This window comes from Erithacus rubecula (genome assembly GCF_903797595.1).
Source record: "Erithacus rubecula genome assembly, chromosome: 6".
In the NCBI taxonomy this organism is placed as follows: domain Eukaryota; kingdom Metazoa; phylum Chordata; class Aves; order Passeriformes; family Muscicapidae; genus Erithacus; species Erithacus rubecula.
In genome coordinates this window covers 50,358,831-50,364,999 of record NC_136688.1, presented here as the reverse complement: position 1 = coordinate 50,364,999, position 6,169 = coordinate 50,358,831, and positions in this window count along the sequence as shown.

The window sequence follows — 6,169 nt, the reverse complement described above, 5'->3', positions numbered from 1 at the left end:
AGTTACCGTGAGTTGGGTTTCCCCGCTGTTCACGCTGAGTCTGTACCGAGTGTCAGTACGTGCGGGACATGGAGCTCCTAAAGCGGGTACAGTGATGGGCAGTGAGGGATAGTTGCGGGACTGGAGCGTTTGTCTTACGAGGAAAGGGTGAGGGAGTCGCGCCTTTCCAGCCTTGAGAAGAGACAACTCAGAGGGGACCTCGTGTCTGTGTATAAATATCTAAAGGGGCTTGTGCCAAGAGAACGGATTCACGCTCTTCTCAGATATGCCAACCTCTTGAAAACGAGACAACTGGCAGAAGCTGCTGCACAGAAAGTTGCACGTGAACATGCGGAAGAACTTAATTGTGCAGGTTACCAAGCACTGGAACAGGTTGCTGAGAGAGATTGTGGAGTCTCCCTCAACTGGAGATATCGCAGAACAGTCTGGACGCAATCCTGTGCCATGTGCCCTAGGATAAGTCTGCTTTAGCAGGGAGGTTGGATGAGTTGCGGTCTCCTCCAACATGACCTATTGTGTGAGTGTGCGCTCCACCACTCGCTCTCACCGGGCGCGGTTTCGGACGCGTGTCACGCGGGAAGGGCAATCCCGCAGAAAAGGGCAGAAAAGAGCCCGAAGGGATCACCCGAGCACGCTGCAGCCGCTCGCCCAGACACGCAAATCCGCGCTCTGCCGGGGCCAGCCGGGCTCCATCAGCCGAGGAGCGCGATGAAGCTCGGTCCGTGCTGCAGCTGCCCGGTGTGCTCGAGCCCCCCACGGACAGACACACCGCCCCGCTGCCATGCCTTTGTGCAAAGGTCACACCGCGTCTCAGCACAACAGCGTGAGGTGGGTGGGAATAGCTTGGACAAATTGGAAAAGCGAAAAAATGAAGAAGGAAAAAGCAGTACTTCGTGGCCCGTACGGGGATCGAACCCGCGACCTTGGCGTTATTAGCACCACGCTCTAACCAACTGAGCTAACCGGCCCGCTGGGTGACTCCAATCTTCTCGGATAAATAAAGATTGACCAGTTCCAGTGTTCCACCTTTTGGCCGGAGTAGTGAAGGCGACAGGATGAGCGAGGAGGCTCCTCGTCCCCGGGAGTGCCAGAGTCGGGCCCGTGCATATGGAAACACGCTTAGCTCCTCAGCAATACCAAAAAGCAAATCGGAAAACTCTTCCCTGCCTATAGAGAAATGGTAGGGAACAAACATAAAGCGGGATCGGGGACAACTCCGCCTCTAAGTCAATAGCCTAATACTTCTTCAAGTTTAAGATATGATTCTTTTAATTAAAATTCTTTTTAATTAGCATTCTTTGAAAGAATCTACTATTCTGTTTAACGCACTATTAGGATCTTAATTTGCACAGACAAACCATTTACCTTTTTCTAGTGTTTTGATTTTTACTACATACGCTGCATAGAAAAGACAACTTTTCTGCTCACCTTTGGAGCCTACGTTAAAGCACAGGATGCTTGTTCAGCAAGAGGCAAACACCGGGGGGCGGGGACAGGGAGGGAACGACGCAGCTCTCCAAAATGCAGGTTTTTGGAGACAGCTCGGTGAGGAGAACACAGCCCCTGATCTTTCCCTGGGCTCCTCTCTATGCCGGTCTGGCGGCACGGCTGCTCTCGCCACGCCGCAGTGGCGCGCAGGATCCGCCAGGGATCAGGCCACCACCGGGGATGAATCGGAGCCCGCCGGGGCGCTGCTCCGGCCGCGGGAGACTCGGCTGCAGACGGATGGAGATGTATCTGCACACTGCAGATGTATGGAGCGCATCATTTGTCCCGAGGGCTCCCCTCCTCAACCCTTCACTCACGGGCGGCTCAGCCCCGCCATCTGCGGGGAGTCGGCACCCTGGTGCTGTCCCGAGGCGAGCTGCTTCTGGGGTTTATTCTAGTTTGCGCAAAGCAGGGAGCTACGTGATAACCCACGAAAGTCTAGCTCTGTGATCATCCAAACTTTACGCTTGCTATACCTTTTAACAAACAAAGACATCAGCATTCTTTGATTACCGGCTACAAAACTTTTCTGTTAATTAGTATTGAAACGACTATTTGCTAGTAGCATCTCGCTTCTCATGCTAATTAGCCCGCAGGCGCAGTTCTTTTTTCCAGTGGAGTCTGGGGTCCCTTTTGGGTAGGTGGCCAATGAGTTACGATCTCGCACTGCCGAAACTACGTTTCCCCCAGTTACTGCTCCATTCTCCTGATACAGTCCTGGTGGCTCTCGTCCAGTTCACTTTAGGATGGTCTTTCCTTTTCGTTAAAACAAAAGATTCTCCGAGGGTGCGACACCCACAGCTCTCCCGCACCTGGGCGCGCACCTGGCGGCAGGGGCGGGGCGCAGGCACGCAGTGCACACTGCGCATGCGCCGCGCCGCCGCGCCGTGTGCAGCGGGCCGGGGCGCGGGGCCGGCGCGTGCGCGGTTGCCGGGGCGACTGGAACACATCATGGCGGCCTGAGGGGAGCGCCGGGAGCGGGGCCGCGTCGGCCCAGCCGCTCCTCCGCCACCCCCGGCATCTGCGGGACGGCACGAGAGGCACAGTAAGGGGGTGCGGGAGAACGACTTGGGCCCTTTCCGAGGGGTGATGCGGGCCCGCAGCGTCCAGGGAGGCTGACGATCACCGAGGGGGCCGTGGTCTTAGGGAGTACCCGCGCTGAGGGGGCCGGAGGTTCTTCTGTAGCCGCTGGCAACGCCGTCCCTGCAGCCCGTGGGCAGCACCTGGGCCTCGCATGCTGGTCTGCGTCCCACTCCTCCCCAACAGGGCGCCAGTAGATCTTTCTTCGGGTTCCTGAGGGGCATCACCCTGGTTGCTGATCTCTCCAAGTGCTTTCTCAGGAACTGATATATTTTCCTGGTTCGGTACGCCTTGCCTTCCATTGCTTAGCATCCTTCACATCATCCCGTGTCACACGCACCCTGCACTATGTGGCGTGTCTCTGAGTGTAATAATTAAGCACCATGGCCTTGAAGCTCAACTTCTTACTGCTTCCTTAATTTCTTTGGTTATTTCTCTCTTCCCACGCTTATCCATGTCACACTTAAACCTCATAGCTTGTTCTTCCTCCCTATCTTGGCATCTTTGTAATGAAGTGTCTGCTTTAGATTTTTATAATACTCTCTTTTGATTCCTGTAGTGCTGTCTTTTGTGTCATTTTGTATTAGATTCTTTAATTCCAAATGACTGTTAATTTTCCACGCTCTCTGGTTACAATGACTTGGTGTTGTCTTTGAGTTCCATCATTTGCCCATAATTTATATTTAGATTGTTCTTTATTTCCTGGGTTCTCTAGCCTCTTGTACATTAAACTCTCATTCTATTGAATAATTCAATTTTTTGGGATGTTGGATGAGTTCATACTGCTACAACTTGTTCTTCCCAACCTTTATTTTCCTTTCCACCAACGATTTTAAGTTTGATCATCTGTGTGTGCTGAAACAGAAGGGAGGGAGGGGAGAGGTTAGATAACATCTATTGTTACAAGTGCATGAAAAAAACCTCTACCCGCTGATCAGGTCTCTTTTATTCTTCAATGTTCTATGCAAATGTAATTAGAGCACTTCATTTAATTTATCCTAGAAGCTTTCAGTCTTACAATGCTCATAAATGTTTTAACCTTTCTTTCAGTTTTCATCTTTGACTACAGCAAATTCAGGTAATCTAATGGGTAGCAAGTTTTGTTTTGTAGTTGTGTGAATTTTCATAGCTTAAAGTTGCCAGGTTCTGACCTGACTTTTTTTTTTGTGTTTGAAGTCTTTTGTTGTCTTTGGTTGCCTGGTCACTCTCAGGATACAATCCCCTCATGATCAGGTTGGTGCTGAAATGGATTTTTAAAAATCTCCAGAAATCTTGACTTGTGATTGCAAAACTAAAATTTTTTAGTACACCTGAAGCCTAAATTTTATTTCTTCTAATTCTGTATAAACTTCTATGCTGTTATTCTTACAATGCTCCATTTTCTTTCAGCTGCTGATTGAACAATAACTTATCATATGGTCATTATAATTTTGTCCTTAGGAGAAAATCCCTCTTATTTTAGTGACATATTTTGTTCAGAGTTTAGACATTGACTTTGTTTATCAAAGAGACATTTCAAATAATGCCATTTTCATTCCTGATTCTGTTCTTTATTCAGTCAGCTGAAATTATTCAGGCCTTTGCTTCATTCTTTCACTGGATAGATCTCATAAGTGCCAGGGTAAAGCCTCAGTTGTTGGTTATGTGTAGGGTATTTATTTTGTCTACAGAGCATTCTGTTGTAAAAGAATTACAACAAACTTTACAGGCTTACATGGAAAAGATCTTACATGGAAAAGAATTTGTTAAAATGTGTAAAGGATTAAGTCTTTGTACAGTATTAGAATATTGCAGTTTAAAATTTAAACAACTCAAGTTGTTTTGAGTTCTCTACTGTCATCTGGGCTTCTTTTGTATGTATAAAATATATTTATAGAAGACAATATATAAACATAACTAAATAGTATAAGCATATACTATCTGACTTAATTAACTACCTGAAGATATTTTCAGTAAATTTGTACAATAATGCTTTCCCTGAATTTCTCTATCCAAGTACTTTGGTTCAGTAACACTACAGCTGGTATCCCAGAGATAATAAGATCTTATTTTCAGATCATATGATTTGGAAATTTATTTTTTTTAATGCCGGAGACTCAATTAGTTGCATTTAAGAAAAAAATACAGGAAGGCCATTTATTAGAATAAAAGAGTAAATCACCAAATAGCTAACTTTATTTTGTGTGTGTCTTGGGTATATTTTGGCCTCAGGGCTGGCTCTGACATTATAAGAACATGTAACACAGCCAGTGTGTTTCTGGCTGGTTGGAGAGTATAAGTTGCTACCAAAAAATCCCTTTACACTGAATTCTGTGAGAGCAGTATTTAAGTAGTCTGGATTTACAATCTTCATCTTACATTTAGCAATTTAGATAGGAAATTAAAACTTCAAGTGGGGATAGAGTGGTGATTTTTCCTGACAAGATGTTATTTCCTCAGTCTCAATTAGTGAAGGCTGAAGATCAGCTCACTTGAAGCACTAACTGCCCAGTTATCAAATAGCAGCCAAAGCAGAACAGTCCTGTGGTCTCCTCCCCATTTTGGAGTCTCAGTTAGAGATTGCCTCCTTTACCCACAATGATTTTCAAATTCAGTTTTCGTTTTTAAATAGCTCTAGATGTAAACTCTCTATATTAAGTGTATTAAATGGTGCAGCTTATTTTAAATTATTCTAATATTTCAAATTTTTCAAATTTAGATGGCCTAATTAGCTAGTTTATGATGCAGCATGATTGATAATGATCAGAAAAGAGAAGCAGCAGATGATAAAAATGAGAAGAGCACCTCACAATTCTCATGTGGATGTTGCTACTGTGTTGAAAAAAGAGGGGCTGCAAGGGGAAGGTTTCTACTAATTAAAATATAAGCATTTGGCTCACAAGGAAAGAAAACACTTTTTTGTTGTTTGGGTTGTTTTTTTTTTAACAGAAGCAAGTATGAAAGCTGGGGAGATGAAAAGAGAGTAAGACAACACAAACTGATTGTTAGTTGGAAGACAACATTAGAATGTCCTTGCCTAAGAAACTTTTCCTTGTGCAAGATTTCTTGGCAGGCTTTCTCCACTGTAAGGCTGTGTTTATACTTGTAAATTAAACATATCTGGAAATCTTCTTGGCCACAAGGAACAACTGGCATGAAATAGCCCCCATCTCTGCTAGTAAATTCTCTTATCTTCCAAAACAAGGCAGTAGGACAGAAACTGCTGGAGAACTGACCTTAGAAGGACTCGTCACACCAGGCAGGGAAGGTGCCTCACAAAGTGCTGATTGTCACAGGCCAAGTCCCTGCCAGGGACTGTTGTCACAGGAACTAATAACAGGCAGCTACACTGAATTTGCTGCTATCACATAGCTTGAGACTCCCAGTTATTCTGACACCTGTAAAGGGCTGAAAATGATAAAAGAGGTTTTCTGCCCTGCCTCCCTCAGAATGACTGGCTTTGCATCTTTCTTGAATAATAAGACCATGTCAAAAGCAACAGCAGCATAAAGCTAACCAGAATTGGATTTTGCTCAGGTGAAATTACTGGGAAAATTATGAAGGATAGAATCTGTAGGTGCTAAAAATAAAAGGAAATAGGAGGATGAGGTGGGTGAAGGGA